Below are 12,126 nucleotides of genomic sequence, written 5' to 3'. Positions count from 1 at the left end.
GGGAGGATGTAATTTCGTGGAATACGCGAAATAATTATCGAAACAGCGCGATACGAGGGCCGGTGTTCCGCTATTTCGTGTAATTAGTTTGTCGACGGTATCATTAGTTCGAGTATCGTTGTTGCTCTTCCTTCGTGGACCTTCATTCGATTCGCACATTGTGCCTCGTGTTCGCTGGTCGGTATATCCTGACCTCTTTTCCCGCTGCCAAGGTGTGGCTGTGTTTTTAGAACACGGTGAAACCATATCGTCGCAATCGACACGCGTTTCGATTCTCTCCTTTCGATCCAAAAGAAATTTCAGCCTAAACTTTTTTCAGTTTTACTTCATCCTGAGAATTATTTACCTATTAGCGAGAAGAAGAAAGAATAAATAAAGTTGACGTCCAAACGAAGGCAACCGTCCAAGTTTTAAGTTGTTTCTATTCGCACGTTCCTAATAGCGATATACGTTTCGAAATATCCACAAAAATAGAGAATAATTATGTTACAAATTACTACAATCGTCACAAATACCTTTAGAATTCATTTTGGAATTTATTATTATTTATGTCACATTACTACGACAAATAATCTTGTGAAAATAAGCCATTTATTTTTCACAACGAATAAAAGGAGATAGTTTTAACCGCCTATTATAATTATACTATTTAACTTGTAAGAAGCACGTGCCAGTTTAGAAAAATTACTTTACTACCGTTCATAATAATAAAAATGCACATAACCGATATTTTACGAAACGATATCGAGCATCATCATGTCAAAACAAAAAGGACATCGTCCTTTAAAATCAAAAGAAACATAATTTTGTTATACGTTAATGAATAGCGAAGCGGTCAATTATTTTCTACTTCAAACCACTTTGCTGAAAAATTAAATTTTCTCAGTCGCATCGTTGTTGATGCACAAAACAACGAATAAGTTAAGGGCTTCTCATCTCGCACATCATCTCACGGCCCATCTCATAGCTCATCTCATAGCTTCAGAAAGTTTTTATCGTAGTTTTTCTACGACCTATCAGACCTTGGCGAGGCAAAGCGGCTGCCGGTCCTCGACAAGTCGGTCAGGCCGTCATCGTCGTCGCTGCATCCCCTTCATTTCGCTATCCGCTCGTTTCGGTAGAATTTGCATTCAAGGAACGCGAAATTGGGCGGTGCAAAGATAGAGCTAATGCTCGCGGGGCGGACCACCGCGCCGTATAAACACAGGGTAGTCGATGCCTTTCTGGCTTCATCATCTTCGCCCTGTGTATACGCGGTTGCGTTCGACTTTCCACCAGGTTGATGCGCGGCCCGCGAGAATTGCGGGATCGCGAGATTGCGAGATTGCGAAATTGCGAACTCCAGCAACGTTTCAAGTTTTCTACCACAAAACTGCTATTCTCCATTTTTCTATCGATGCACGCCTTACGTATCGTTAGATACTCTCTTCTTCCTTTGAAAGAAATTTACGCAAAGCCTGCAATTTACGACTACATTTTTCCAAATCATTCTCTCGGAACATGTAATGAAATTGCTAAATTAAATACAATATCATTATCGGTACAACGCACGTGAAGAAGCGAGACTAATTTTCAGTTTCTACGTACTTTCGTATTTTACTTTGTAAAATGCACAGAAAAAATCGCAAATCAATAATTATAGGTGCGTATAGTAAAGTAATCATAGAACAGACGATAGAAGATAATATTTTATTTATTTTGCTACGTTGGAAAGCTCGGTCATAAAAGAGTCGAGATTTTTCTCTCTGTATCATTTCCAAATGAAGTGATTAATAAGCGATTCTTCGTCCCAAGCTTTCCACTATTAATATCGCCCATGTTCCACGAAATGTTCGTTTCCCACTCTATTAACGACAGTCATATTTAAACAGTTAAAATTATTTATTCTTGTTATTTTCAATCACGAAGATTCCGCGTTACCTTTGTCGTGATATTTTTATACGATTGTAAGTTTGCTCGTTAATTGGAAGAACCCAAAGGACCTACTAAGTTGCGCATAAAAAATCCATGGAAATTACCAATTACGGCGTAACGTGACTTTTTAAAGAGGCAGCATCGGGCAACGAGCTGGCGGCTCGTACGAAAAAATACGATCGTCTTGTCAGAAGGATCGCGTGACGTAGTTAGTTGGTACCGATCGCCGAGGAATTAAATGTTAAGATCGAGATGACAGTGTATTAAAGCGTTTTACGATAAACATTCGGTCGCCGTAGGGAAGATGGAATCCTCGTGCACGGTAGGAATTAATTAATGAAAAGGCGACGCGCTACAGATTGGCGTGAAATTGCCGGTTCAGCGGGGCCGAATTCGCGGTAAATACCAATATTCTGTCGCGGTCGGAATTTCGAATAAATATGAACGCGTCGATCAACGTATCATTTCTATGCTAATGGTACCGATACGCCGCCGCCGCCACTCTGGTATTGCCTGCTTAAAGGCCGATTTACACGTACTTGAATACCGGCCCATGTTGCGATTTTGTAATTACAGCAGCGTAATAAACGCCGAATAACAATCGAACTCGTTTCCCCCTATTAGTTCGTTACAGTTGCAAAAACAAGGATCTGCGAAACGAGCTGTTTCCGATACGTATTATAGGCGAAACAACAAGTTGTAGCGGCTAATGGCGCCCGGTTCGGTTATTTTCATAAGAAAATTGTAACAGTCTGTCGAACAGGCGAAATAACAACCTTCGTGCGTTTTTGTCAAGGCAATCAAATTGACAAGGTTTTGACGAAAAAGTGGTAATTCGTATATTTTAAAGATGATTTCAGAGAAAACTTGGGAACTGTGTTATTATGGTATCGAATAAAGGGTAGTCTGGTACTTTTGAAAAGTTGCGAGTAGACAAAACCGATTACAAAACTGTCATTTCCACCGTTTTCGATATTCGACGATTGTTTGAAAATATCTACAAAAAGGCTACGCGGATATACCATCGATATTCAGCCATCGATAGCCAGCAACAAAACAACTCGGAACATCAAAAGTAACATTAGCCGCAGTCTGCATCGTCGGTTTGATGGCCAGCTTTTATCCGATACGCCAATTTGTTGGTCGGACACACCGGAGACCCTTAGGTCCAAATGTGTATCCGGAGATGGGCGAAACGTGCGTTCCACGTTCGAAAAGCCGGTGATCAAGGGTAAAAATGAAGTCTTCTCTCCCGCGCAGACTTGTCTCCTGGTGATATGTAAATTTCTGCGGTGCATATCGCTGTTACAAATTCGAAGGCAGACCTGGAGGGGGAGAGGGAAGAGAGATCGGCCCGTAGCCCCAGCGCCGACTGTGTAGACGTGTAATCTTCGGAGCTAGCCACTAGGCGGGGTAATAACACGCTCGCGATCACAACGTCGGGGTATCAAGATGCTAGCCAGCGGAGCCGTGCACGTAGCGCGAAATCGGTAGCAAGTACCTAACAGGTGAAGAACTCGGAGTGATTTTCTCTTATGGTGTGCTCGACCGGGGCCAGATCGGCGTGTTAGCGGCGTTTATTTTAACCGTTTCGAGCCGCGATACCGATTATTACGATATTACCGTAGGTGTGTCGCGAGCCTGCGGAATTGAATGTCGGCCGATCGGTCAGCCGAGGCTTCGTGGGAGAGATTCGAGATTTGCACAAGAATTGCATCCGTTGAGAATCTCAGAACGATTCACTGACAGAATTTTTAAGGAGGCTCCGAGGATACTGAGAAGAGAAAGAAACGGATTGGCTGCAAGGTAGAAGGGAAAAGAATGAGCAGTAGCAAGGGAAAGGTCCTTGAGTAAACTTTTATGTGCATTGTACTGGCTGTGTGCGATTAAGTAGGTTGAACAATTTTTGGTCAATCAATCGAGTCGATTTAATTCGCAAATTCATACATACACACACTTGGTACGTTATTCAGAGCGACCATACTAAATTCTAAATTCTTATACGGTATATGTGTGTTTTGAGTAATCAGATTCGAATATGTTAATTTAGACGTTTTTGCGACCAGGTTAGCTTAATCGTTGGAGAATGTCCGTGTCATTTAACCAAAGATAAACGCGTGGACAAGCTCTGTTTAAAAACTTGAACTTAAATCGCTGAAGTGGGTCGACTGATTGTCAGTCGATGAAGCAAAAATTACTTAATGTAAACGCAGTTTATGCGACAAGATCGTCGACAAATTCACGCAAAGAGACTTCCTGTCCCCACAAAAGATCAAGTACGTGATCGTCATATCGTTTTCCCTCGCGTGCCGTAGAAGCATCGTTCGCGGCTTGAAAAACGCGCCGCGCGCCCGCTGCGCCCGTAATTTCGGAATTCTTCTAACAGTGTAAACGCCCACTTGATGTTTTCGATATCGTGTAATCGTACGGAGCGGCCTCGCGGGACAATATTATGTGCCGTAACGTTCGTATAAATTTTCGAGGGCGAGGTGCCGCGTTTTTGCCGGTCGATCCGTATTAATTAGCATAATTTCAGGCGCGCTGTCGGCTGGCAGGTGGGACAAGAGCGAGCTCGTTTCCGGCAGCCGCCGCCGTCACCCAGCGACTTGATTTATTTAATAAAATTACAGACGGAAGAAAAAACGCGCTCCCGGGCTCACGTACGCGATCGCGACGCGATACGAACAGGATCCGTGGATCCCTGATCGATACTTAACAAAATAACGGTAATGAGAATAAATTGAATAGCATGGGTAAATAACGCAGGGTAATGCGAGTAAATTAACGTGCCGGATCAAACGAAAGTAATAATTGATTACGCTACACGAGTTATTGGTATATAATTGATGCATGAACAACGTAATTACAATACGTACGAAGATGTTATAATCGATCAAAGGAAACCGATTGATGCGATGATTGGTTGATTGTAGAAATTGTTGTACCTCTGTTTGTTGGCGATAGTATGCTTATGGGAAATGAGATGAAACAATGAAATCACGAAGGAATGATTAATATATTAAAGTAAAATACGTAATGTATAAAATTGCCTGTTATTCTTTCTAACACTTTGAAAGAAATTTTACAAATTTCTTTTCCTACTAAAAATTCTTCCAAAAATTCTTCCTGACCACCTATCGTTTCTCAAATAATCTGCATCAATTATCGTATATTTTATGACATTACCAGTTGTCTTAATATGTATTTAAGAACAAAGACATATTTTCTCAATTGTCCAATAAGGATCAGCATATATTATTTCGAAGATCTGTTGACTGCCGTATTTATTACAGTTGCTTGAGATGGAATGGAAAATACGTATCTGTTTATGTGTGTGAATAAGCAGGTTCCTTTGTCAGTTCGATGGACTTTCGTGGAAGGGTATTAAGATCGACATCGATTCGCAGAGAGAATGAAATCAATTTATCAGCCGGGCTGCCCGGGCTGACGAATGCGTTTCTGAACGAGGCAACACCCACGCGCGGGCCGGTCGCGCGATCAATGTTGTCAGCGTAATTAATTCGCTGGCATTACGCACACAGCAACTCGCGAACGATTAACAAATCGATTTATTTCGCGTGTGTTGAGGCCTCGGCTTCCAAACCCGTGTCTTTGCGCAATTGTTCAATGCGACGCTGTGAAATTTATCAGCGACAGCGTTATCGGTATCGATCGTAATTTTTGAACGTAGATGAATTAAATGGAATTAGCTAAGATTCGACAGCTTGAAATTTAACCTTCGAGTTTGTACAGAATAATCGAACTTGTACAGTAATTTGTATAAGACACTTTGTACGGACACGTTTTTCAATATGACAAGCACAAAAGAAGAACGTAACATGTCCATTTTTGTTAATTTTTTTGGTAGTTTTACGATTATAAGTTTCTCGCAGATAGGTAATAAGTCTATGAAATTTTAAATAACTGTACTTTACGGAGAAACGCCGCCCTAAATGATAAGAAGAAAAGCGATAAAGAAATAGGCGTGAATGGACAAGGAAAATTCGTACGTATTTTCTTCCATTCGCGTTTATTCCAATTGTTTTTGTCATCTGGTAGTCGATCGTTTGAAAAATCGGCCGCTTTTAAGAATAATCGGTAGACGCGGTTGCAACATGATAGTCGCGCAGCGGTGTACGCAACAGTTACGCGACCGATCCGGTGTCGCCATTTTAGAGATTTTTCCGTCAGTTTTTTTCTTTTCGCTCCAATCTCTATGCTTTCCATCTACTTTCTTACGTTGCTCCTACGATTCTCGAGAAATCTTTAGTTTAATCGTAATGCCATAACATTCGCATTAGCAGATGAATAGATTACTCATCATCGAAGAACTGATCCTAAATTTTTTGGTTGGTAGTGCACAGTGCACACATAATAGGCAAAAATATACACATTTTTCAAAATATAGTACTCTCTGTAGTAGTATTTTGTAAGTAAAATAATTTCCTATCTAGCTTCTAGCTTCCTAATTTTATCTCCAAAAGATTAATTTGCATATATATCTACAATCTATTAATTTTGTATCCGAATTATGGAATTAATAAAAGAAACGAAGTTGATCGGTTTAACTTCTGTTTATTCATAGATTCGAGCGCGCTGCTTCACGTTGGAGATTTCAATGCCTGGACACAGTCCACTAGACACGATCGTGTTCGATTTTTCATAAGACAAATCTTAATCAATTTCCTCAGGACATTCTCTCCGATCCTGTTATAAAACTTCATTCGATATAACGATCAATTTCCAATTATCTGTTCCTCGATAAAAGCTTAAGTACATCCACCCCGTTATCTTCGTCAAACATCTCAGATAACGACGTCATCGTTCGGACATGTAGTATCTGCCATTGAAGAGCAAACCGAAGCAAATGGATAGCTATTAAAAAGCAAGCGGCGAGGATGGCCGGATAAAACGCGTAGCAGGTGTAACATAAAATGCAACGGGCTTTGGTAGAAGAGAACTCCAGTTTAGGTTCACCGAACGACTCGAGTTCCAGCGCGAGAAAGAGTCGCGTTTCGCGAATCGGAGGAGTACCTTTACCTGGGCTGGCCTGTTGCAGGAACTGCAATGACTGCTATACGATCTACATACCAGCTAATAGGTGTAGCTAACCGGAAAAAGAGAGTCACTCGACCATTCGATGTCCGTTTGTTTACATAGACGTGAGTGGCGTGTGCATTTTTATAGGGAGGATCGGATATCGGGGCGTCGAGTTAAGTTACAGTTGGCCTTTTCTCTCCTTTCTATCGTTCCCTTCTCTTCTAAGCTTCTCCCTCTCATTCTCCTAACGCTTAACCCCTTCCCTTTTACTTTTCGTTATTACCTTGTTTTTGGTTAGTAAACGGTGGAAATTTGTTGAACGATGTTCTACTTTGCGATGTTCCATTTTTGCCTCAATCTCTTTCTGCTAGCTCTATTTTATAGTATCCTGTGAATCTTCTTTCTTTTGCTAATTATATTTTAACGAGTTTACTAGCTTTGCTAATTTAGACACAGTGATCGAAGCTATTTCTATATAGTGTCACTCCTATTGGATCTTTATGAAAATTTTATAAAAAAAGGGATACGGAAATGGATAAAGGAAACTAGGAAGATCGTTGAGAAATATTTGCAGAAAATTCTGTAAAGGACAAGATTTTCTTAAATGTTACGTTGATTTTCTTGTTGGACAATAAAAATTGAAGACTAGTCATGTCTAAGATGAGGGAAGGACAGTGATTCTATTAAATGCCCGATGATTTTCCAACGAGTGGTCAGAGAATGTCCGACTTACCGACAAATTGTCCAGTCTGGACGTAAGTAGTTTAAATTACATCCTCGATTACGAAGTCCAGAGACGCGTGGGACGGCGAAAGTCTGTCACTGGTGTGCTCTAATCGCGATATAGTCGCAAACTTTCCAGCCTTTCGTATCTCCCCCTACTGCAGTTCAAGAGGGAATTGCAGTTGTATCGCGACGTGATTGTTCAGCGTCAGTTCGCTATCGATTATTGTTATTGCAGCAGCTTGTCGGTGGAAAATAGACACGACATGCACCGAAAGGTGTCTATAGTCAGCAAAGTGTAAAGAATTGATCACTGTGTTTCCTCACGACATATTTTCTCTTCTATGTTTTCTGGACAAACTTTTCTGTGTCTAATAAACCTTGATTTCGTGGAACCTTGGAAGTCACTAAATTGTCTGATTAGTTGCATAAAAAATTTTCTTTCGATTGCATCAAACGTGTATGTATTTTTAAATAAAATTGCATAAAGAAGTCTTTTGTCGTATTTGATTAAATTGACAGAGAATAGAGGCGAAATGGAAAATTCGAACAAAAGAATGTTTCCGGGCTTTAAAAACGTGCATTTCAAGTGACGTTAAATGCAAATAAAAATGTTACTTATCGTAGGCACTTGATTAAATTTAATAGAGAATAGAAACGAAATTGCAAATGTTTTTAGAGAATAAAGTGTATGTTGATTACACGTAATTAAGTTGGCTGTAAAAGATTAAGATCGTTGGTTAAATGTTATTTTTGTAATAAATTCTGCTGGAATGTGGCCGGACGTTTGGTGCAACGACACTTATGCTTTATGCGTTCGATACGACGGTGCTTTTCATTAAATCGATATGCTGCATTGCGCACGTTGTTACACGATTCTGTGCTCTTTATATTATACACAATTATTACACGTCGTTGTATCACTGGAGCTGCTATACGTGGTTACGTATGTTTGCAGTCCTCTTATGACACATTGTCACGAAACATGCGAACCGTTACCATTGTTTGTTGCATCGTTCCTTTTATTCGTCTTCCTCGCGGCTGATTCGGTTTTGAAAAATTGCGTTAAGATTACTTATGTCCTCCCCCGCGATTTCTTTACTCTTGCTTTCTTATTAAACGCACCTCGTCATATATCTCTTCGTTTGGAAGAAAAAAAAAACAAAAAAAAAAAAAAACAAAAATAAAAGTCAGCCATGAAATATCGCGCTTGAACGAAATAACGTTAATTACGTAAATCTTTCGACGTTTAAGCAAACGTATAATATAAATATTCAAAGAAATAATAACCCTTATGCAAATTTTCCAACCAAGAGATCCAAGAAGAAGCAAATAAAAGCTGAAAAAATATTGCTGGAAGCGGAATAAAAATTGCGCCAATTTCTCAATGAAAAAGTCCAACTAGAAGATACAAATTAAAGGTCGGCTAAAGAATTCCACGAATGTGAATAAAAATGTATTCGAGTCTTTCTACAATCTGTCGCAATATAACTCTTAATAATCGAATTTAATTTCCTTGAACTTATCGGGCAGTGAGCCGTGAGTCGAGTTGGCAAAAACGATTCTCACGTTGCATTTTGTGGACGCGGGCGCGAGCGCGCTCTTGTCCGCGGTTTGTTGGCGCCTTACGGTGGAACAGTTTTGGAATTAACCCATTAGCGCTAATGAGGGAATCTGAAGTCAATTAAGCACGCCGTGATAATATGGGACCGATAAGCGAGAAACCGATGAATATGCAAACTATCGTGCGGCCACCTGCCACATGCCTTTTCTTAGAGGCCGCGGCCGAGAAACGCGCGTGCACACACGCAGAGGCGTCGAATTTTCACGGAATTGGTATTATACATATCGAACGAGATGCGAGAGTACACAGATTGTGACATCGTGATAACTTTTTCTCTTTGTGCCTGTAATTTATCTCTGTTACCTTTCGATCGACCGACGAGAGTGCTTGTTTCAACGAATCATCTTAATAACGAGATGATAGGAAATATATAGCGGTGGACGAGATTAGTATTTTTATGTATGATGTTGCTACCTTTTATATTAGATAATTTTTATCGTGGAATTTTTCCGCGGCTCTAACTTATCTCCGTTATTTTTTGATGAACCGAAGGTGCCTTGTTTTAACATATTACCCTAACAACAAGGAGGCAGAATGTATAGTGGTGAACGAATCTGAGTTGTGAACAGGAAAAGGTTAATTATATTCATTCGCGTATGCTGTATTTAGTTGTGCAATATATTTCAATTCAGCAAATTCCATTATTAAGTAACTAAAGAATCATGTTAAGGAGTCATTTATGAATACAGAAGTGTTACGTTTTAATTAGATGTAGATAACATTAAAAAGGAAAAAAAAGAACTTATAATTCAGTTCCGTTATGTAAATGTCGGATTTTTTGTTGCAGGTAAGTGGTCACAAATTTCCTCGCATAGAATTCTTGTCGGTAAGTCGGGTAAGCTTATTTAGTTATTTTACAACTGTCACGTTTAGTGTTAATATTTACATGTTTCAACATACTGCGCGAGTACACGGTTGATTTATACATTAAGTTTTTCCCTCTGTCGATAACGTTCAATCTCTCTATTCGAATTCGATGATTTACGTACACCGCACTCGAGAAATATATAAATATTTATTTAAGATAACGATATTATATTTCACCAGATGGAGATAAATTCCAACGGAATTGAAATATCAAATTAAGATAGAGATAATCGTAGAATTTGCACAAACCCGTTCAACAAGGAGAACGAGTTGCCATAGTATCGCGCTTTTTCTTGACAGTCAGCGAGATTAATCTACTAACACGACACGCATTTTGATTTTCTCGTTTTTTTTAAAAACATTGCGAGTACCCGCGTGATATTTGACATCAGCGAATTTAAAGAGTCGTATTGAAAGATCATTTTTAATACATATCCTCATATAATTTCGGCGAGTTACGATTTAATGATTATTAAAATACAGGGGGACACAAAAGTATTCGTATAGTTTGGCCTGTTGTAGAAACAAAAAGAGGAACAGTTTCTATATTATCGAATAACGAAAAAGACCGAGAAAACGTAGAAACAGATTTCGTTGACTTATACTTGAATATTTTTAATATTGGAAATATTTCTCATTTTATTTCTACCGAAAGAATTCTCTTCTTGTTTACCTTCTTGTATCCCCTACTGAATACTTCTGTCTTTAATCGTATCTATTCAGTTTTAAGCAACACGCAAGACACGCCCGACCCGATAATTGCAAGGAATTCGTCATAGAGCAGCGGCAAAAATTTTCATAATTTTCTGACGGCCGTAAAACTCGCCCGGTTTTTCTCTCCAACGATTCTAGCCAAACAGAAATATTTATTCCACGAAGATATGGAAATGAACTTGGCGGCGAATTTATTTCCGGCCGCGTCAGCACGCGCCGCCCGTTTTTGCCACCAAAATTCGCCCGCTTCCGTGGAAAATTCGCTTCGTTTTTCTCATCCAGGCCGCCATTAACGGCACGTGAGAGGATTTTTTGGCCGTTTTGCCACCAAACGAGACCGCGATTTTTCGTGACGAAGCACACACAAAGGGGGGAGAAGCAGAGCGCTGGACAATCGTGAGGAATCGTTTCGTGACGCTTGCCGATTTGTCTTGCGACTATTAGCGCCGCATCGGAATTTCGCTGATTGTTTGGGTAATTAGCGAAACACGCGGCCCTCGAGAACGATGGTACCGTATCACGATGCTCGATGACGCGAACACACTGATTCGATTGCTTCGCTTTTTATAGTTCGCTGGTTTCCAGCACGATTTTCAACCGTGAAATGAGTTGCGTTAGGAATTAATTGCGGTGACTAATTGGATTTTTGTTTGGTGAAATTCATTCATGTGAAAGGAATAACGAGGCTAAATGGAAATCTTATTCGATTGTTGGGCTGCTTTGCTGTTTAGAATCGGAGCTTTAGAATTAGGCAACACTGTGATTTATGGTCGGTTGATAAGAATCTTCATTGATGAGTAGTTTCTCTTATTCGCTGAATTACTCACTTTACTACTTGTTATTGTAGTATTTCTAGTCATCGTCGGTGTTGTTTAGTCTTTTTTAATCGAAGTTGCAACGATCGTTCATCGATGCAGTTGTAAGTAATTTACAAAAGTTTAATGATCTTCTACAATATTCTATTACACTTCGATTTCGCTATACCATTGCATACGAGGCCAAGATATTCCGATAATCTGGTATTCACTCTTTTCTATTCGCCGTCACGAGAAAGAACGACCTTGTTATGAAAATCCAAGAGCCTCGTTGCCAGATCAATGTGGCCAAACTCCTTTGTTCTCTGCCTGTTATTCTATGCCTCTGTACATAGCATATACATATAGGATACTTCGGTCTGACATATTTTTTGGTAAGACGCGCGGTTTAATATAAACAGAATCACTCGATAATTTTCGTAAATACTT

At 39.8% G+C, this 12,126-nt stretch overlaps 2 protein-coding genes across 4 annotated transcripts in view; both read left to right on the top strand.

Annotated features, from left to right (window-relative positions):
- LOC126925042 (aryl hydrocarbon receptor protein 1) overlaps positions 1-12,126 on the top strand; it is a 159,929-nt gene that overhangs the window by 14,641 nt on the left and 133,162 nt on the right. The gene's annotated exons all lie outside the window — the stretch shown is intronic.
- The window catches only part of LOC126925044 (venom dipeptidyl peptidase 4), a 512,928-nt gene that overhangs the window by 377,491 nt on the left and 123,311 nt on the right, over positions 1-12,126 (top strand). The gene's annotated exons all lie outside the window — the stretch shown is intronic.

The sequence above is a fragment of the Bombus affinis genome, chromosome 15, assembly GCF_024516045.1.
Source record: "Bombus affinis isolate iyBomAffi1 chromosome 15, iyBomAffi1.2, whole genome shotgun sequence".
NCBI classification, from domain to species: domain Eukaryota; kingdom Metazoa; phylum Arthropoda; class Insecta; order Hymenoptera; family Apidae; genus Bombus; species Bombus affinis.
Note: the sequence above shows the minus strand (reverse complement) of the source record. Positions and strands in the feature narration are given on the sequence as shown.